Genomic DNA, 23,113 nt, shown 5'->3' on the forward strand with positions numbered 1-23,113 from the left:
ATATCTAATCAGATCAGTCAATAATGAAAATCCAAAATTCATGTCATACAAACTACCATCTCCCAACATCATATGAGAAGTCACCTCATCCACAATTAACAATCCATGATAACACAATCACCATTCATAGCATACAACAGTAATTAATTTCCTGTAAAAGTTGCTGTACAAGTACATCCATAAACATACTAATCATTGGTCCATGAAAAACCATAATATAGGTGCTCCAGAAGAACAAGTCTACATAGGGGGCATCAGTATTTATTCTAAGAGCAGCATCAGCCAGTGTGAGTTTGCCATGTCTGTATCCTCCTTCAACAGGTGCCTTTAGTATGTCAGAAATCACAGCCAAAATGGCAACCATTTCATGGATATCTGGCCCATTTCCTGAAATAGGAGTGAAAGTAGGATAAGTTCTTGCCAGCAAGTTAAAGAAGTATGAGCTGGATCAATGGACAATAAGGTAGATAGAAAGCTGGCTAGGGACTAGGGAATGGCTGGGTAGCAGTTCTGCAGAAAAGGACCTAGGGGTTACAGTGGACGAGAAGCTGGATATAAGTCAAAAGTGTTCCCTTGTTGCCAAGAAGTCTAACGACATTTTGAGCTGTATAAGGAGGGGCATTGCCAGCAGATCGAGGGATGTGATAATTCCCCTCTATTCGACATTGGTGAGGCCTCATCTGGAGCACTGTGTCGAGTTTTGGGCCTCACACTACAAGAAGGATGTGAAAAAATTGGAAAGAGTCTGGTGGAGGGCAACAAAAATGATTAGTGAGCTAGAACACATGACTTATGAGGAGAGGCTGAGGGAACTGAGATTGTTTAGTCTATAGAAGAGAAGAATAAGAGGGGATTTGATAACAGCCTTCAACTGCCTGAAAAGGGGTTCCAAAGAGGATGGATCTAGACTGCTCTCAGTGGTACCAGATGACAGAACAAGGAGTAATGGTCTCAAGTTGCAGTGGGGGAGGTTTAGCTTGGATATTAGGAAAAACTTTTTCACTCAGAGAGTGGTGAAGCACTGGAATGGGTTACCTAGGGAGGTGGTGGAATCTCCTTCCTTAGAGGTTTTTAAGGTCAGGCTTGACAAAGCCCTGGCTGGGATGATTTAGTTGGGAATTGGTCCTACTTTGAGCAGAGGGTTGGACTAGATGCCCTCCTGAGGTCCCTTCTGTCATAAACAGATAAGAAAAGTAATAGCACAGAAGTACTTTATATCTCTTTGACTATAAAGGGTTAACAAGTTCAGTAAGCCTGGCTGTCACCTGACCAGAGGACCAATCAGGAGACAGGATACTTTCAAATCTTGAGGGAGGGAAGTTTTTGTGTGTGCTGTTAGTTTTAGGTTGTTGTTCACTCTGGGGGCTCAGAGGGATCCGACGTGCAACCAAGTTTCTCTCCAATCTCTCCAATACAGCCTTTTATAAGTTCAGACTAGTGAGTACTAGGTAGATAAAGTGAGTTAGGCTTATGGTTGTTTTGTTTATTTGCAAATGTGTATTTGGTTGGAAGAAGTTCAAATGTGTATTTGGCTGAAAGGAGTTCAAATTGGTATTTTGCTGAAAAGATTTTAATTTGTACTTGTATACTTAGGCTGGGAGGGTGTTCCCAGTGTCTATAGCTGAAAGACCCTGTACCAATTCAAATTTTTTTTTAAATTTACAAAGATAATTTTTACTGTTTTTTCTTTCTTTAATTAGAAGCTTTTCTTGTTTAAGAACCTAATTATTTTTTTTAGTCTGGTGAGATTCACCAGGGAATTCGTGGGGAGAAAGGAGGGAAGGGGGAGAGAGAGGCTGATTTCTCTCTGTACCAGGATTACTTTCTCTCAGGAAAAGTCTGGGAAGGGGAAAGAGAAGGAGGGAGGAAGGTGAATTGTCCTCTTTGTTTTGTGATTCAAGGAGTTTGAATCACACAGTGATCTTCCAGGGTAACCCAGGGAGGGGAAGCCTGGGAGAGGCAACGGTGAGGGAAAGGGTTTACTTTCTTTGTGTTAAGATCCAGAGGGTCTGGGTCTTGGTGGTCCCCGGGCAAGGTTTTGTGGGGACCAGAGTGTACCAGGCACTGAAATTCCTGGTTGGTGGCAGCGCTACAGGTTCTAAGCTGGTAATTGAGCTTAGAGCAATTCATGCTGGTACCCCATCTTTTGGACGCTAAGGTTCAGAGTGTGGAATTGTACCATGACACCTTCCAACCCTGATATTCTAGGATTCTTCTAATGGTGACTTCTTCATGTTCTGGGCTCCAGTTGCCAGGAGTGTGCAGACCTAGAAAATGGTTTGGCTGCATATCTTGACAGGCTGTGAGAACTTCCTGAAAAGCACTGTGGGATGGACAGTCTAGTTTTCCCACAGTTCTCCATGAACAAAGGGCTAGAATGGCTACAGCTGGGTGGCATAGATGCTTCAGTGAGGGTATGAGACCCAGGTCCAGAAATTCTAAACCTGGGGCCATTATTCAGTGTGTATGCTCAAGGCCTGACTTACAAACAACAAGCCTGCAGGCTTAGGTCCCAGAGGTGTAGACATACTTTCTGTTATTTAAAAACACCTCACAGGATCAAGACAAAGTTATTAACAAATGCCACCATCTAGCAGCTGAAACTAAGGGTATGGCTATACTTGAAATTTCAAAGCGCTGCCGCGGCAGTGCTTTGAAGTGTGAGTGTGGTCAAAGCGCCAGCGCTGGGAGAGAGCTCTTCCAGCGCTGCATGTAAACCACACCCTCTACAGGTGTAGCTTGCAGCGCTGGGAGCGCTGCGGCACTGATTACACTGAGGCTTTACAGCGCTGTATCTTGCAGCGCTCGGGGGGTGTTTTTTCACATCCCTGAGCGCGAAAGTTGCAACGCTGTAAAGTGCCAGGTAGCCAAGGCCTAACTCCATAATGATACCCCCAGTATATGCTCCATGTTTCCCAAGTCCTCCAAACATGGTTTTCACACTTGATCCATCATATGTGAATCATGAAAAGTGCAGTGAAATCTATGGAAGTACAATGAGTAAAGAAGAACTTGTTTAAGTACATTGACTTAAAAGGTTCACTCTTACAATGCTAAAAGATAGTGTTTTCCAGAAGGTTCTTGGTATTTCTAGAATATTTATGGCTAGTACTGAAAACTAAATGGTCATTGCAGACGTTACTGACAATACGGTTATAGCTCTCACACCAAAAACAACATAACCCTAAGTTGTAAACATCTCTTTTCTTCAGCTGTATGTAGTCATTTTCTGTGTGTGTCTCTCTCTCAAGAGATATCCCATAAACAAAATCATCTTATCTTTCTGAAAATGGGCTAGATTTTCAAAAATAGTGCCCTAAGTCTGCATAAGTTTGTTCATGTTTTTTAGTCTGAGCTCCACAAGCATGAATACATCTTGCATTTGTAACTGTGCTAATTTCACATGAAGCAATAGGAACTGAAATGTGTGCAAGCTTCAGCCTCACTTTGTCATAATCTGATCTAATAAAAATTGTGGCTCTGTGGTGCTATGTGCTGTACAAACACAAAGTAAGAGGTAGCTCCTGCCCTGAACAACTTAACACCTAATTTAAGACAAAATTCACTAAGTTAAAGAAATTTAAGCTATCTGTAAAGAAAATTATTTTTATTGAAAAATAAGATTTAGTCAAAAACAAAATGATTTTTGCAGAAATATCTAATTTTAAATTGTAAAAATAAAAAAAAAGTGATATGAAAAATTCAAGGAAAAAAGTTTGAGTATTTTTTATGTTGAGATTGGATAAAAGTGCCCATCATCTCTTTTTTTCCTTTCCTCATTAGAAGTGGGAAAAGTAAAACAAAACATTTAATAAACAAAGTAACACTTTCACTTTTAAAAGTAACACCTTTTTTGTCACTTTTTAAACTTTTCCTCTTTAAAAAGAGGAAAAAAGGAGATAAAACAACACAGTCTCCTCCCCCATCCAGTCCTTCCCCTTCCCCGCCAATTGGAGAACACTTAGAAAATGAGAGAAAGTGAGAGAGAGAACCCACTTTTCATAATTGTTTAACTGTTCTAGCCAAAGTTTGAAAAGAATAAGAAAATAAGCAAGTGTGGGAAAACACACCGTTCCTCAACTCTTTGAATTTCCTACAGAGAGACCATTATTTATCTATAGGAAAGTTCCAAATAGATATTTCACCTCCAAAAATTCACATAGGAAAGAAATCCTACCTTTTCACTAGCTCTGCACCAAATGATGGAAAAAACAATTGGAAGGAATGGAAGAGAGAGGGCAATGGTAACAGTGACATTACGTGTGACAAACTAGCACGTGCACACCAGATAGCATCAGGTCATGCAAAGAATTTGTGGTTTGTTTGCTTGTTTTTTTTAAAGATATGATACAAATGAAGTCAGTGATCCCTTTGTGCTATAACATCTAGTTCTGGTTTGTGTTGGCTTTCAAACTCAGTAACAAAAAATAAATAAATAGAATCTGCAAAGATAGCATCAAAAATCCATATTGTCTGTGTTGTGCTGTATTATGGAAAGTGGAAGCTAACTGACAATGAAATATTTCAGTGCTATGGACAGTAAGATTCCTCTCACCATCATGTAAAAATGAATATGGTTTAGACTGACTCATAACTGAACACTATTTGCATACTTAGGTCCTGTGTGGATGAAAATTTTTAAACAAATTCAACTTAGCTGGTTTTACTGAATCATGTTAATCTATAAATAGCTGCAACCATCAATATTAGACTTGGAACTGCTATACTTAATCCTCATGCATGTCAACAGAAGTTCCATATTTCGACTGAGTGTAGGATATGCCTCTTACAATGATACATTAGCTACTAAATATTAACCAGCAGGAAACAGGAGGTAATACAGTGGCATTTGAGCATGATTTGTTGTTTGCACATCTGAGATAGGCTTTCAGAAAAAAAAAAAAGGCAGATGTTTCCCGCTTGTCTCTGAATATGGTAACATGGGTTCAAACCACAGAATGCTGATCCTCTGAGAAGTGCTGAATGCCCTCTGCTTCCACTGATTTAAATGGAGTGTGGCAACTCTCAGGATGAGGCCCTAGTTGATGTGGCTGATTTTTAAGGAGCACTGCCTAGAGCAGTTTTAACATTTCCTTATTAAATTTTAAAATTCTATATTTGCAACATTTATCTTCATTGTATTCTTGACATTCTATATTCCATGAGTGAGTAATGATTGGAAGGGCTGCCTCAGTCTGCTTCTGCCATTTTCTTGATGCTGCCATTTCTGATGCCTTAAAAACTGCTGCATTCACATCTTCTGATGTCGTATCCACTGCACTGTCTCAGGAGAGAGGGAGATTTTGATCTTAATATGATTAAATAAATAAAATCAGTTCCTATTCCAAGATATTATTGGTGCAGAAGAACACTGGAAAAAGCTTTTTAGTAGTAGAGTCTTGAAGGCGTATTAAAAAGAGCCTGGATTGCAGTGTCACACCACTACTCTGATCATCTGCCACTCCTGCCACTATAAGAGTTTCCATATAATGACCACTTTGAATAGATTTGTTCATGTATATGATACACAGAAAAAAGAAAATCTGTTTGTGGTGTGGAAGGGAAAAAAACAACAACACTATCTTTTACACAGGAGAAGCTATCCAAGAACAGCTCACTCTAGTGAGAATATTACTAAAGTCAGTCAGAGCTTGCGCTATGTGCTACATAGATACTGGACATGCAAGTTAAACCTTCCCGTGGGTGGGTGACTGCAGTTAGCCAATTATCCTTTTTATTCCATTTCAATATTTTTATGCATAAGTTATTATTCCTATTCTTTTGTGCTTGAGTTGCTCTTTTCCTTACTTTGAGTCCCTTCAGGCTTGCACCCCATCCCTCCAGCATTTCCTGATGCATAATAAAAAAGTCCCATAATAGTTTTATGTAAAGTGCAGAAGAGAATGGTCACGGAAACCTTTTGTGGAAGCTACATAAAACCCGTGCATGAATGTGATGCAAATTGTGGTGCAGAGTCATTTATTTATTTATTTATTTATTAAATGGACAGAGGGCCTCTTCCACTCCCAGATTTCTGAAGAGAAAGATAAGAGTTTTCTCCTCAAACTCATAAACAGATAGTGCCTGGTTCTCTTTTCCTCTTTGTAAGACTCCAAGACTTTGGTCTTTGATTACCAGTTCCTTGGAGATTAAAGAGGACACTCTTCAGCTCAGTTGGCTCTCTTCTTTCTGGCAAAGTAGTAACCTAACGAAGAGCTCAAAATCTTCTCTCACCAACAGAACTTGGTTCAATAGAAGATATGACCTCATCCACCTTGTCTCTCTAATATGCTGGGACTGGCACAGCTACAACTACGCCGCCGGTAACAAAGCTGTCAGCCAAACAGAAGAGATACCTTTAGGTCTCCCTGGTGTTCAATTAGATGTGAAATAGCCTGTCTCCCATGTTAGACAGAAATTGAAAATGTTTATCATACTTCTGAGACATATCTGGGAGGCATGGAATTCTGGATACATAAATGGGAATATGTTGATCATAAACAGACAAGTACTATATAGGAATTAGAGGCAGCCTTCTGGTGCTAGAGAGGTCCATGAAATTTTTGTGTGCTAGCTGTGACAGCATCTCTTTCTGACAGACAGGACTCTATTGTATATGCAGAAGCTGACATTTTTATTGAGCTTAAACTTTACTCCACTCTAAACAGAAAGCTGAAGAAATTCCTATATATACATTTGCCTTTGAAGGTCTACTGAGAGAGCACAATGAAGAGGACTCTCACTGAGAAGAGGTATTAAATCACCATATGAACCTTTTGCAAAACAATTGTAGCCAAGTGAAGACTATCCCAGACAAAGTAAGTGAAATCTAAGTTGACATAATAGAAAAGTAGCATGATGAATTTGCATATTCCAAGTTTACATCAAAGAGTTAAGACCCTTTTATTTAAATGATCACGCATACAGTACTCACATAATTTTCAAGTTCTAGTTTTATGTTTCTAAAAAAGTTCTGCAGTTCATTGGAGGATAGAACATTCTAAATTGTTTTTCAGTTTTAATTAATATATGTCAAAGGGCATGCCTACCCTGTAGCACCCTGTAGCCTATAGAAATGATGTTTGCTTATGTTTATATAGAAATGTGAGTAGGCCCAGAAATCTATTTCCTAAAAATAGGCTTGACAATAGTCAAGTGAGGCCTAGTAAAATGTGAATAAAGTGAAGTGAGATTTTAAATAGAAAAAATTAATTAAATATGGAAATATACCTATCTCATAGAATTGGAAAGGACCCTGGAAGGTCATTGACTCCAGTCCCCTGCCTTCACTAGCAGGACCAAGTACTGGTTTTGCCCCAGATCCCTAAGGAGCCTCCTCAAGGATTGAACGCACAATCCTTGGATTGAGCAGGCCAATGCTCAAACCCCTGAGCAATCCCTCCCCCCTGAGATACATCAGGGCAGGTTTAGAGGTAAATTAAGGTGTAATCCCAGGTCATATTGTGAATAGTTTGGGTTCTGGTTTTTTACAAATGTTTTAGATTAAAAAGTTGATATTTTGAAAAAATGTTATCTCTATTGGTAGTTATTGCTATGTCATTTACACAGACATATTTTAAAGAGAAGCTTCATATTAAATAGTCAATGAGAAAATAGAAAATATGTAAATATGGTTAAAAAGGTGAATTTAATGTTAAGAGACATTATTATAACTGATTATGAAAAGAGTAGCATGCTAATTTTAGGTAGACATGCTCATCCACCATTAAGATATTGGTAGAGAAAAGATTATACCCATTCTCCTCATGTAGGGACTAATCACCTCATAATGCATCATTTCATCTTAGAATGCAGTGTATGGTTAAATTATAATGCCTGTTTGCTTATCTAACTATTTTATATTAAATAAAGTTTTTAATTTTATCACTTGTTGGGTCATTTACAGTCCTTCCTGGAGGCACCAACTTTAAATAATTCAGTTTGGTTTTATTTCTTTTTTTAAAAATAGCTAATTGCAAACACATAAATCAAAGGTTACAATGCCTTCTGGCCAAGCATAGAGCAGTAGCACCCTGCCTCGGTTTACCCTTCACTTATGGCCTTTTAAAAAAATCCACACAAGCCAGATAGTTAACATTTTCCCCTTCTGAGAAGTCCCACACAGAGTCTTTAAAAAGAAAACTCAAACTTATAAAGTCTTCATGCCAGTTTCAGCTAGGTCCAGCCCTCCTCTCTGAGAGAGTTATTTTCCTTACCCTGTAGCGTCTCTAGCCTGGAATTTGTTTTTTCCCCGGCTGCTGTCATCCCCCTGCTGACTCAGGGACCCTCTTACTCACTGCAGTGCCTGCAGGCATTTGCCAGCAATCACCTACAGCTGTCTCCCCCATTAAAGGATGAAGTGCCTTCCTTTAAGCCCTATTGGGCAATAGCCAGTCCAGCACTGTATCTACTACCTCTTAATGGGCCAAACACCTATGTCATTTTCCAACTTAGTTCGTTTATTCATTGTTCAGAATCATACCCATGTATACTGAAGTAAGGCAAACAACAGACATTCAGTTTTGTAAATTTTGGCACACTATTGTAGATTGAATGTTCATGTGAATCAAATCATTTAATGTGGTCTGTGAGCTTAATGTAAATGCAAACGCAGTGCCCTGGCTTGTTTCTAATCAGCATTAGATATGTGTCAAACTGTCAACAGCTCCTGAGCAATATGAACACTATAGTTCTTCACACCCTTTTGAGTGCATATCAATCATTTGAAAATAACATTTTTTTTCAGAATGAGCTGTCACTATCAATTTGACTAGTGGCTGTTCAACTGGAATTTATCCAATTTTCCAGCAAGCCATTTGGTTCATTGTATCATGAACAAAATGACTTGCAAAAGCAAATTCTTTTCAGATCGTTTGCAAGACAGACATGTATGAATAAGAGTTCCAGGCTTGCATTACCCAGTTAAGATATTTAGCATTCAATTTAACAGCTGAAAGAAATTTATTTATTAAAAAAGGAAATCCTGACACTTTATTACAGTAGACTACAGTATAAAAATAGAACCTTTATAACACATTTTTTGGTGTGTAATATTTTGAATGCAGTAATCAATTGACAATTTGTGAATTACAAGCAGTCCCTCTGAATTGAATATTTTAATATTCCAGACCTATATAAGGAATAATCTGAATAATCTTAACCATAAATTTGGCATATAAACATTAGTATTAAAAAGCAAAATTAAGATGAAATAATGTAGCTTTCCAAATAAAAGAATATAGCTTGTCACAATATAGTTGGTCCAATAAAAATGTTATCTCACCTATGTTGTCTTTCTAATATATCTTGGTGAAGTTAGACATTTCTAACAGACATATTTAAATAAATTGAGTGATATTATAATTGGCTTCTTTCTAAACAGGAGTTTTCTTCTACCATCTTTTCATTGAGATGCTATTTTACTTTCTGCTGTATTACATTCCAGCATTTGATAACTGTTATTGCTTCAAGACCTTCACTTCAGAAAAAAGAACAGTACTGGTATATTTTTGCTTACTGTTGAAATGTGCTAACAAAGGCCATTTTTTACTGCCCTACTAAGAACAATTCCTCCCTTCTCTGCACTGCACTTCAGAAAGTAATAGAAAGACAAATGGAAATATATCCCCACAAAATATATTGGCTATAGAAATCTCTCTCAGTATTTCCCAAGTGAATTCTAACTCAGATTCTTCTATTTGTTTCTGTCCCATTCTTCCATAGCCATATAATGTTTCATTTATAGACTACACCAGATATTCTGAAGTATCTTTAACCTCCCAGTATCCAGGCTCTCGTATCCTGATCCAAAGTCCATCGAAGTCAATGGAAAATTTCCATTGGCTTCAGTGGGTTTTGACCTGGCCTCTGGTATGATGGGACAGCAGGAATTGTGAGCATGGTACTTTCATTTGTCTCCTTACAGAGATGTGGGAAATAGGCAAAAAAAAAAAAAAAAAAAAAGAGAGAGGAAGATATCAGCCTGTGCAGCTGAGCTAGCCCTGGGGAAAAGGAGAATTAATTTGCTTCTCGTCAGGGGATGTAACAAAATTATTTTCCCCTGGAAGAAAAGGGCAGGGAATTGTGACAATTCATTCCCTGAGTTCTTCCTGGGTGAGTAAACTCACTTCTTGCTGCAAGGATTCAGCTTACAAAAAGAGTCTCCAATTTCAAATTTGCTGCCAGATCTGGGTCTCACCTAACAATGTGAGCAGGTGCAGAACAATCGTAGGAATAAAGCTCCCCCCAATCTAGTGGGGTTTTCTTAATTAAGAAAAAAGAAGCCTATCTGAGTATCAAACCTCTAGCAGTAGAACCTTCTCAGATCAAGTCTTTTAGGTTGGGCTTTTAGCTATTACAGCAAAATGTATGGTATGGAAAGTGCAACAATAGGGATCAGTTGAAAAGGCCACTTTAAAGTGAGGCTGAACTTGCTATTTAAGAATTGGGTATTATATTGTGTGACAAAGTTCCTCCTCTGTCTTGGAGGGTTCTGTGCTTTCTGGCGGATTTGCTCATCTCAGAGATTCACAGCAGTCCTCAGTTTGGCTCTTTTTGTTAGTGGCACAAACCTGCCATTCACTTAGCTAACCTTATCACTGGCCAGCATTGGGAAAAGTAGGAGAACAATCCCCCACAGTCTCTGCTGGCCCATCTAATGGGTTGGAGACAGGCCAGAGACCTTCACCTCTGGTGGTACCCACAGTCCAGATCAACTCCTCTTATATCAAATAGGGAGTTGAGGGGATGGGGGGAACCTGGGCCCACACTCTACTCCCAGTTCCAGCCCAGGGCCCAGTGGACTGCAGCTGTCTATAGTGTCTCCTGTAACAGCTGTGTGACAACTACAACTCCCTAGATTACTTTCCCATGGCTTCCTCCCAACACCTTCTTTATCCTCACCACAGGACCTTCCACCTGATGTCTGGTAATGCTTGTACTTCGCAGTCCTCCAGCAGTACACCTACTCACTCTCAGCTTCTTGCACCTCTTGCTCCCAGCTCCTCACATACACCTCACTAACTGAAGTGAGGTCCTTTTTAAAACCAGGTCCCCTGATTAGCCTGCCTGCCATGCTGCCCCACCAACCAAGAGCTGCCAGAGGTAAGTCCAGCCTGGTGGGAGGTCTCACCCCAAGCTTCAGCCCTGAGCCCACTCCCAGAGCCAGCAACCCATGCCCCTTTCTGCACCCCAAACCCCCTCCTGTACTCCAAGTCCCAGCCCTGAGCCCCCACCCAGAGCCAACACCCTAATCCCCTCCTACACTGCAACCTACAGCCTTGAGTCCCCTCCTGGAGCCAGCACCATGTACCCTCTCCTGCACCCCAACCCACTGTCCCAGCTCTGACCCCCCCCTTCCAGAGCCTGCACCCTGTATCCCTCCTGCACTCCAACACTTTGCCCCAGCCTGGAGCCCTGCCTGTCCCCAAGCTCCCTCCCAGAGCTTGTACCCTTCACTCCCTCCTGCACCCCAACACCCTGCCCCAGGCTCAGCCCAGAGCCCCCTCCCACACTTCAAACCCCTCGGCCCCAGCCCAGAGCCTGCACCCCTCCCGGACCCCAACCCCCTACCCCAGCCTGGTGAAAGTGAGTGAGGATGAGAGACAGCAAGCAACGGGGGGAGAGAGGGTTGGGGTAAGTAGGGGGGGGCTTTGAGGAAGGGGAAGGAGCAGGGTAGATCCTGGGTTGCCCTTAAATTCAAAAAGTGATCTCGATCGTAAAAAGGTTGGCGATCACTGGGTTAGACAAACACCTGTTTGGGATTGTCTAGTTATACTTGGTCTAGATGACCTCTCATGGTCCCTTCCAGCCTATCATAGCAACAAATGTTCCTAATGCAAACTGTGAACAATATAAATCTACTGAAAATAGAAATGCATAGACATGTTGTAAAATATTTCACTAAACTATACACCAGTTTTGTGTGATAATTTAAAAAATGAAAGTGTCTTAAGCAAGCTGTAAATGCAAAGTATGTGATATGATATCTTAGGCAATTTTTCAAAGAGTAAGAACCTTTATCCAAATACAAAACTAACGGCACCTGTTCTCCTCAAAGGTCTATTTTGTGTATTTATGAAAATGTCCTCAAACATTCATGCCAATTTATTATTGAAATTGTAGCATTTCACTCCTTTTTCAATACATATTACAATGATTATTGAATGAGACACCTAAAGGCAGAACTGCATTCCTGCTATTAGATCTGTATTATATATCATGCATTATTGATTGAGTGTTACATCTAGATAGTGTAATAGTTGATCTGAAATCTAGGAACCATTATGAAATGTATTACTGTCAAGAGAGCATAACAAGTAATAGGAAACAATTTAGTCAAATAAAAGAAATATAGCCTGTGCTTCTTCATCAAATGAAAATTCCTGTAACTGCTTTTAAGACAGCATTGAATCATGTGATGCTATAACATCTTATATGATAGCATCACCTAAAACATTTGAATGGCTGTATGAGTAACCTATAATGGTCAAAAGGCTTTTTTGTCATAGTATCTGAATTTAATCATATTGTGAAATTAATCAAAATGCAGATATTCAATAAAAATATGATAAGCATTGAAATAAAATAGAAAATAATATGTTACGTATTGATTAATACAGTGTAGCTATTTCATTCTGATTTGGGGTGAAAGTCTAAACTGTACTTGGGTGGAAGCAGAGTGAAACCACTCTAATGGTAGTAGCACCCTCATAGTAATGAGATGTGCTAGCCATCCTGTCAGCTCAGTTAAGGATTGCTCAAGGCAGGAAAGAAAAGTTTCACACAGTCTAAGACCAGAAGGGACTATTAGATCATCTAGTCTGATCTCCTGTGTACAACAGATCATCACATTCCTGAATCATCATTGCTGGATTGAGCCCAATAGCTAAAGCATTTCAGTCACAAGGAGATTAAACTATAGTCTCATACAACAGGAGAGACATAGGTGCCATCAGTGCCCAAGGCAGCAGCTATAGCAGGGAATTGATTAGAAATGATATGCAAGATCATCTTAGGAAGTGATCCATGCCCCATGCTGCAGAGGAAAAACAAAAACAAACTAAAATCTATCCCAAAGTAGCCTGGCCCCAGATCTGCTTTCTGACCCCAAATCTGGCAATTATTATGTCCCTGATGTGAGTTGAACACACCAGTCAAGCACCTAAGAAAGAGTATTTGTACAGTCTGTGGTCAATCATTAATGTTTCATAGGAAAGTGAAATAAAACCCTCAAAATACATCTGGCCATTGAGGAAAAAATCCTTCCTGACCCTTTCAGGTGATTCACTGAAGTTCTGAAACTTGACATTGGATTATATTCATTGTTTTAATGAAGAGTTGCAAGTGTTATGAGCATGTTGAGCCAAAAATGAGTTTCCTATTCTCTGCAGGGCTCATGAAGGGAAAGACTGGAGATTCACGGACTACAAGGTCAGAAAGTACCACCATAGCCAATAGACCTAGTCCTGATTTAGGGTCTTTGTTTTGTTTTTAATATGTTTCAAAATGCCTTATTATTTTCTTTAAGTTAATGAGCCATTTGATATTTCATTGAAAAGGGAAGCCAAAGGAATCAGTTACTTCTTTTTTGAAATGTGTAACTTATAGTCATTGTCATTTACTTCCCTTTTCCCCCATTTCTTATATATTGATTTTATATATTTATTGATTTTTTAAAAAAGTTTTACCTCTACTGCCACATCTTCTTTTAACCAGGATATTTTTTTCTAGCATAACTTCTTTGGATGATTGAGCATGCATGGTATCTTGGGGATCTTTGAACAATTCTGAATTCCCCCCCCCTTAAATCTATATTTGCAGTAAATTATGCCGACAACTGGTTTCACCTGTAAACAACTGACCCTTTCAGTGTTCCAAATTTACCTTAGTGGTTGATGCCATAATTTTTGCACAGTAAATGTTACCATATGATTCTCACTAGTACCCAGTCAACTACTATTGGGTAGGTCAGTGTGCCTCTGACACTAGTTTGTGCTGATATATCCAGTGGGACAGACTGCAACCTGGTAGACTGCCGCACTTTGCCATTTGGATGGTGTGCACTGTGCACAGTGGCAGAGGGCTTTGTGCCTGGTAATCTCTTGAGCAGCCTGCTGTGCTGTTGCAGGGCACTGATGGTAAAGAGTTTCCCAGTTTCCTATTTCTCAATCCTTGCCTCGTGGAATGGCACCTTCTCATTATACAGTACCGTTGCCATTATTTACATCAATTTTTTTTTAATGGCTGCAACTTTAAAAGCAGAAAAAAAAAATTGGCAAGGAATCCAAATCAGTTAGGCCAGTAACAGATTCGGAGTCTGATTCTGTGTTGCATGTTGTGTAGCTACTTACCAGCACCAAGTGCGTGTGAAACAATGGCAAATAAGAATGTTAGCATTTTCCACCCTATTGACAACTCATTTTGCACTGCTTCAAAAGTGTATAAAGGTGCAGGGCAATAGAGAATACAGTGATATGGCATATATGAAATGAGGGGTTAATTCCTCCTTTGGGGGAAAAAAAAAGATACAGAGGTCCAGTTGAGAGAGAGCTCCATGAGCTTCTCTGCACAGAGTTATTTCAAACTCATTTGATTATCCTCTTATCCCTACTAAACAAGCAAAAGATTTTGTCACTATAGTTCAGGGATCGGCGACCTTTGGCACGCAGCTTGCCAGGGTAAGCATCCTGGCTGGCCAGGCCAGTTTGTTTATCTGTAGCGTCCGCAGGTTCGGACGATCGCGGTTCACTGTTCCAGGCCAATGGAGCCAGCGGGAAGTGGCACCCAGCACATCCCTCATCCTGTGCTGCTTCCCGCAGCCCCCATTGGCCTGGAGCGGCGAACTGCGGCCAGTGGGAGCCGCGATCAGCCAAACCTGTGGACGAGGCAGGTAAACAAACTGCTTACCCCGGCAAGCTGCGAGTCAAAGGTTACTGATCCCTGCTATAGTAGGTGCCTCTGTCTTAATCAGCTCTGTAGATCCTGCCCTTTGCCCTTCAGCTATTTGACAGCACAACTCTAATGGAGATATATTATTAGGATCTGCAATAATCCACATGAAAGGAGGTTCCACACTGTGGAACAGGCTACACAGGCTGCATTATATTTTTGGTGGATTCCCTGCAGGGCTTGGAGGGAGGACTATGTGCATGATCCACCTCCCATAGCCCTCAAGTGGGTAGGCACTTGGATGCTGAAGACCATAAAATATGCAGGGAGACCTCTATGTGTGGCTAATCTGGTGCTGAGGGAAAAGGACAATTCCACTTTGTGGTATTACATGTTGTCTAACATTAAAAAAGTAGTTGTACAAATTCTAATACTGGGTCTGACTCTGCAGGAGCTCTGGGCACAGAGCTCCTGCTGCTGCAATGAGAATAATTTATTTAGATTTTTACAGTAACAGAAAATAGGAGTCTATGGAAGTTTGCTATGAAAGGCAATGCGGGCTCAAGAAGTAAAAGATGATAGACCTTGGCAGCACAGGTAAAAATAAACTGTTCCGAATCCTTTACAGTAATGGACTTCAAAGATATTTTTCTTTTAGCTGGGCGTTGTTTCACTAAAGAATTTATGTGAAGTTTTCATCTAAAGCGCTTAAAACTTGAACTAAAAGCAGTGGAGCCACACAATTTATGGTGACAGGTTTCAGAGTAGCAGCAATGTTAGTCTGTATCCACAAAAAGAACAGGAGTACTTGTGGCACCTTAGAGACTAACAAATTCATTTCAGCATAAGCTTTCGTGGGCTACAGCTCACTTCTTCGGATGCATGGTGAGCATTTCCAAAGTCACCGCCAGAAAAGCCTCATTCACGAAAAAAAAGGATTATTCTCTTTAGAGAAGAACAAGTTCCTGTAGTATGATTAACCATTTGGCCAGAATTCCCTACTTCACCAGGCCCTGATCCTAAAATTCACATATCACAAAGAGGCCACTGCATCCACACAGAGCCCCACTGAAGTCCACCAAGCGAGAGGCCTCTGACTTCATTGAGGCTCCATGCAGACACAGGAGTCTGCTGATGTGGCAACAATTCCAGAATCAGGTCCTAATTCATCATCATCATTTTATCTTCACATCATTATTACTGAGAGAATTGTCAGATATATAATTTTATTCCAAAATACCTGCAGAAGTCTAGTAGCCAAAATAATTTCTTGCCAATTGTCAAGGTTCTTTCCCCACTCTGAACTTTAGGGTACAGATGTGGGGACCTGCATGGACACTTCTAAGCTTAATTACTAGCTTAGATCTGGTATCGCTGCCACCATCCAGAATTTTCAGTGTCTGGATCACTCCCTTTCCCCCCCAAGCCTTCCCCTCCTTGGGTAGCCTTGAGAGACTCCTTCACCAATTTCCTGGTGAGTACACATCCAATCCCTTGGATCTTAAAACAAGGAGAAATTAACCATCCCCCCTCCTTTCTCCCACCAACTCCTGGTGGATCCAGATTCAACCACCTTGGATCTAAAAACAAGGAAAAAATCTATCAGGTATTAAGAAAAAAGGCTTTTAATTAAAGAAAAGAAAGGTGAAAGAAAACCCTCTGGGAGAGATTAGCATACCAGCTACTCACACAGACAACAGATTTAAAACACAGAGGATGTTCCCCTGGGCACAAATTTAGTTACACAAAAAATGCCCAAATACCCAATTTGATTCTACCTCTAATTGCATAAGACAGGTTACAAAGAAATAAACAAACATATTTATTCCTTTCTAAAACTTACTACTCTGATAAGAGGCTGGTTCCTTGATCTTTTTCACTCTGGCTGAAACTGAAAGTCTCAACAAAGGAAACACTTCCCTCCTTCCTCTTGAAACATCTTGTTTTCCCATTGGTTCCCTTGGTCAGGTGTCAGCTAGGCTAGGTGAACTTTTTAACCCTTTACAGGTAAAAGAGGCATTAACCCTTAACCATCTGTTTATGACACCAATAGTTTATGTTATGTTACAATTCTACAGAGAAGCCACAATTCAGGGTGGAAAAATTAAAAAACTGAAACAAACTGATAACGTTTGGACATGTTATGTTAGATTGTGTTATTCATGCTTTGTTACATCAAAGTCACCATTTAACCTCAATTAATCCTTATGCATATCTCTGTGGTGTAGAAAATTACTGCCAAATATACATATTAATCCTTCAGCAGTAGTGAGCAGGAAGACAATGTGTAGAGCCAAGTACTCACCGCAAGGACAATGAAATTGTCTGATGACTTAGGATGTAGTGGTGGGATTCCGGAAAGTGCGGATGGTGTGTCAGTGTAGATACTCCTCGGTTTGAGCTTCAAATATAGCAATATAGAAAAACCAGGGCTAGCAGCATTAAGGGAGGTTAAAAACCAGACAGTGCCAAATTAGAGTCAATCCACTGCTTTGTAGCTGGCAAAGAGAACACAGGAAATTAACTATTGTTGAAGAGAGAGCTTTTCATCAATGCATTTGTTATCAAGAATAAAGATAGCACCTTGATTCCAAATTCTTCACTGGCTATTCCTCTACTATTAAAGTTACATTTATTAATCTGGTGCAAGTTATCTTCCTAGTTATATATCTGTCTATCTCACAGCATTACAAGTGAAAGAGATTGGCCCTTTCTTGTGAGTCAAGTGGTCTTTTGGACTATGTTTCCCAGCATTCATCAGCTGCTGGGGAGCCCTGCCAGAACTATGACATTCTGAATCTCTCCAAAATGCTAAGCTGTGGTGTCTAGCTGTTCTCTGTATTGCCATTGTATGGATGCCTAACAGTCTTGTTCACGCAGCAAAGAATCCTGTGGCACCTTATAGACTAACAGACGTTTTGAAGCATGAGCTTTCGTGGGTGAATACCCACTTCCTCAGATGCATGTAATGGAAATATCCAGGGGCAGGCATATATATATGTGTGCTAGCAAGCAAGCTAGAGATAACGAGGTCAGTTCAATCAGGGAGGATGAGGCCCTGTTCTAGCAGTTGAGGTTAGCGAACAGGAGCTGCTAACAGGGAGTTTTGCAAGGGGATTCTCCAGGTGAAGGAGGAGCACAGACAGCATCTGTGGGGTAAGTGACTGTCTGCAGTGTTTGGGTTTGTGTGTGTGTTTGGGGGTTACTTGCTGTGTGCTGAGCTTGTGTTTGTCAGTCTGTTTGGTCTGTTTGTTTGAAGGACCGTGTGCTGTAGCTGGCAGTTGGAGGTGGAGCTACTAGGAAGGTTTGAAAGCTAGAAGCCTCTGGTAATTGGCTGAACCTTAACCAGTGGGCGGGGCATTCACTCAGGCCAGGGCTTTATAAAGCTGCGCACAAGCGACCAGGGAGCTTAGCGAACAGGAGCTGCTAACAGGGAGTTTTGCAAGGGAGTTTTGCAAGGGGAATAGGAAGGGGGGGGTCCCTTGTCAGTCTCATCTGTGACCCATTGGTCCCCTGAACCCATAACCTGAGCCACATCGAAAACCTTTCTGTTTACAGCAGAGAGGAGCGGATAGGGAGCTGTAGACAGGAATTTGAGAGCGTTTGACAGAGGGAGGCTTACAATGGTGAGGAGGACCCGCAACACCTGTGCCAGCACTGCTTCTGTCTCCTCCACCTGCGCCTGTAGCCAGACAGATCACCAAAGCATGGATGCTTTTACCCAGATTCTGGTGTGGGCTTGCAAAGACTGTAATTTGCAATTTCCACTTACTGATATCCAGGCTGGGGGTGGCATCCAATGTGAAAGGTGCCTACTGGTGGAATCTCTCAGGCAGCAGGTGGGAGAGCTACAGGAGGAGGTGGCCAGGCTGAGGAACATCTATGTCCATGAGCAATTCCTGGACAGTATCCATGTGGAGACAGCTGACGGTGCTGTCCCAGTTGACAGGACTACCGACACACCAGTGGAGGAGGAGATGTCTCAGGGTGTGTCTGACACACCAGTGGAGGAGGAGGCTCAGGGTGGACACAGCCAGCTGGTTACTTCTAGCAGCAGGCAGTGCTCCTCCGCTGCTGCGGACCCTCCTGCTGTGGTAAAAGATAACCATTATGCTCTTCTTGATACAGGAGAGAAGAAATCACCCCCAGCAGTTAAGGGGGTGAAGCCTCGTACCCCTAAGGCTGGGAGGTCTGCTGCCACCACTGATAAGAAACGTAGGGTAATGGTGGTTGGAGACTCTCTGCTGAGGGGGACGGAGACACCCATCTGTCGCCCTGACCGTTCATCCCGGGAGGTATGCTGCCTGCCAGGGGCCCGTATCCGAGATGTTACAGAGGCTTTGTCGAGGATTATCCGGCCTTCTGACTACTATCCCATGCTACTCATCCATGTGGGCACAAATGATACTGCGAGGTGTGATGCTGAGCAGATCAAGAGTGACTACAGGGCTCTGGGAGTACGGGTTAAGGAGTTTGGAGCGCAGGTGGTATTCTCTTCGATTCTTCCTGTTGAAGGTAGGGGTCTGGGCAGAAACAGATGCATCGTGGAGGTGAATGCCTGGCTGCGAAGATGGTGTCGCCAGGAGGGCTTTGGCTTCCTCGACCACAGGATGCTATTTGAGGAAGGACTGCTAGGAACAGATGGCGTTCACCTTTCAAAGCAGGGAAAGGCCTTATTTGCGCACAGACTGGCTAACCTAGTAAGGAGGGCTTTAAACTAGGTTCGACGGGGACAGGTGAGCAAAGCCCACAGGTAAGTGGGGAACAAGACCTGGGAGATGGGTTGGAAACAGGAGGGAGCATGGGCTATAATAGCAGAGAGGAAGGAGGGTCAGGGCAAAGCTGGGAGGCAAGATCAAACCAGTATCTTAGATGCCTTTATACAAATGCAAGAAGTATGGGTAATAAGCAGGAAGAACTGGAAGTGCTAATAAATAAATACAACTATGACATTATTGGCATTACTGAAACTTGGTGGGATAATACACACGACTGGAATGTTGGTGTGGATGGGTATAGTCTGCTCAGGAAGGATAGACAGGGGAAAAAGGGAGGAGGTGTTGCCTTATATATTAAAAATGTACACACTTGGACTGAGGTGGAGACGGACATAGGAGACGGAAGGGTGGAGAGTCTCTGGGTTAGGCTAAAAGGGGTAAAAAACACAGGTGATGTCGTGCTGGGAGTCTACTACAGGCCACCTAATCAGGCGGAAGCGGTGGATGAGGCTTTTTTCAAACAACTAACAAAATCATCCAAAGCCCAAGATTTGGTGGTGATGGGGGACTTCAACTATCCAGATATATGTTGGGAAAATAACACCGCGGGGCACAGACTATCCAATAAGTTCCTGGACTGCATTGCAGACAACTTTTTATTTCAGAAAGTTGAAAAAGCTACTAGGGGGGAAGCTGTGCTAGACTTGATTTTAACCAATAGGGAGGAACTTGTTGAGAATTTAAAAGTAGAAGGAAGCTTGGGTGAAAGTGATCATGAAATCATAGAATTTGCAATTCTAAGGAAGGGTAGAAAGGAGTACAGCAGAATAGAGACAATGGATTTCAGGAAGGCGGATTTTGGTAAGCTCAGAGAGCTGATAGGCAAGTTCCCATGGGAATCAAGACTGAGGGGAAAAACAACTGAGGAAAGTTGGCAGTTTTTCAAAGGGACGCTATTAAGGGCCCAAAAGCAAGTTATTCCGATGGTTAGGAAAGATAGAAAATGTGGCAAAAGACCACCTTGGCTTACCCTTGAGATCTTGCGTGACCTACAAAATAAAAAGGCATCATATAAAAAATGGAAACTAAGTCAGATCATGAAGGATGAATATAGGCAAATAACACAGGAATGCAGAGGCAAGATTAGAAAAGCAAAGGCACAAAATGAACTCAAACTAGCTATGGGAATAAAGGGAAACAAGAAGACTTTTTATCAATACATTAGAAGCAAGAGGAAGACTAAGGACAGGGTAGGCCCACTGCTCAATGAGGAGGGGGTAACAGTAACGGGAGACTTGGAAATGGCAGAGATGCTTAATAACTTCTTTGTTTCGGTCTTCACTGAGAAGTCTGAAGGAATGTCTAGTATAGTGAATCCTTATGGGAAGAGGGTAGGTTTAGAAGAGAAAATAAGGAAAGAGCAAGTAAAAAAGCACTTAGAAAAGTTAGATGCCTGCAAGTCACCAGGGCCTGATAAAATGCATCCTAGAATACTCAAGGAGTTAATAGAGGAGGTATCTGAGCCTCTAGCTATTATCTTTGGGAAATCATGGGAGACGGGGGAGATTCCAGAAGACTGGAAGGGGGCAAATATAGTTCCCATCTATAAAAAGGGAAATAAAAACAACCCAGGAAACTACAGACCAGTTAGTTTAACTTCTGTGCCAGGGAAGATAATGGAGCAGGTAATCAAAGAAATCATCTGCAAACACTTGGAAGGTGGTAAGGTGATAGGGAATAGCCAGCATGGATTTGTAAAGAACAAATCGTGTCAAACTAATCTGATAGCGTTCTTTGATAGGATAACGAGCCTTGTGGATAAGGGAGAAGCGGTGGATGTGATATACCTAGACTTTAGTAAGGCATTTGATACAGTTTCGCATGATATTCTTATAGATAAGCTAGGAAAGTACAATTTAGATGGAGCTACTATAAGGTGGGTGCATAACTGGCTGGATAACCGTACTCAGAGAGTAGTTGTTAATGGCTCCCAATCCTGCTGGAAAGGTATAACAAGTGGGGTTCCGCAGGGGTCTGTTTTGGGACCGGTTCTGTTCAATATCTTCATCAATGATTTAGATGTTGGCATAGAAAGTACGCTTATTAAGTTTGCGGACGATACCAAACTGGGAGGGATTGCAACTGCTTTGGAGGACAGGGTCAAAATTCAAAATGATCTGGACAAATTGGAGAAATGGTCTGAGGTAAACAGGATGAAATTCAATAAAGATAAATGCAAAGTGCTCCACCTAGGAAGGAACAATCAGTTTCACACATACAGAATGGGAAGAGACTGTCTAGGAAGGAGTATGGCAGAAAGAGATCTAGGGGTCATAGTGGACCACAAGCTTAATATGAGTCAACAGTGTGATACTGTTGCAAAAAAAGCAAACATGATTCTGGGATGCATTAACAGGTGTGTTGTAAACAAGACACGAGAAGTCATTCTTCCGCTTTACTCTGCGCTGGTTAGGCCTCAGCTGGAGTATTGTGTCCAGTTCTGGGCACCGCATTTCAAGAAAGATGTGGAGAAATTGGAGAGGGTCCAGAGAAGAGCAACAAGAATGATTAAAGGTCTTGAGAACATGACCTATGAAGGAAGGCTGAAGGAATTGGGTATGTTTAGTTTGGAAAAGAGAAGACTGAGAGGGGACCTGATAGCAGTTTTCAGGTATCTAAAAGGGTGTCATCAGGAGGAGGGAGAAAACTTGTTCACCTTAGCCTCCAATGATAGAACAAGAAGCAATGGACTTAAACTGCAGCAAGGGAGATTTAGGTTGGACATTAGGAAAAAGTTCCTAACTGTCAGGGTAGTTAAACACTGGAATAGGTTGCCTAGGGAAGTTGTGGAATCTCCATCGCTGGAGATATTTAAGAGTAGGTTAGATAAATGTCTATCAGGGATGGTCTAGACAGTATTTGGTCCTGCCATGATGGCAGGGGACTGGACTCGATGACCTCTCGAGGTCCCTTCCAGTCCTAGAGTCTATGAGTCTATGAGGTGTGAAAACCAAGAGAGGAGAAACTGGTTCTGTAATTGGCAAGCCATTCACAGTCTTTGTTCAATCCTGAGCTGATGGTGTCAAATTTGCAGATGAACTGAAGCTCAGCAGTTTCTCTTTGAAGTCTGGTCCTGAAGTTTTTTTGCTGCAGGATGGCCACCTTAAGGTCTGCTATAGTGTGGCCAGGGAGGTTGAAGTGCTCTCCTACAGGTTTTTGTATATTGCCATTCCTAATGTCTGATTTGTGTCCATTTATCCTTTTCCGTAGAGACTGTCCAGTTTGGCCGATGTACATAGCAGAGGGGCATTGCTGGCATATGATGGCGTATATTACATTGGTGGATGTGCAGGTGAATGAACCATTGGTTCCCTTGGTCAGGTGTCAGCTAGGCTAGGTGAACTTCATGGCTGACCTGGAACAACGCTTCCTCAGCTCTCGTCCACTCACACCCCTTCTCTATCTACGCTACATTGATGACATCTTCATCATCTGGACCCATGGGA

This window comes from Gopherus evgoodei, chromosome 5, assembly GCF_007399415.2.
Source record: "Gopherus evgoodei ecotype Sinaloan lineage chromosome 5, rGopEvg1_v1.p, whole genome shotgun sequence".
Taxonomy (NCBI): domain Eukaryota; kingdom Metazoa; phylum Chordata; order Testudines; family Testudinidae; genus Gopherus; species Gopherus evgoodei.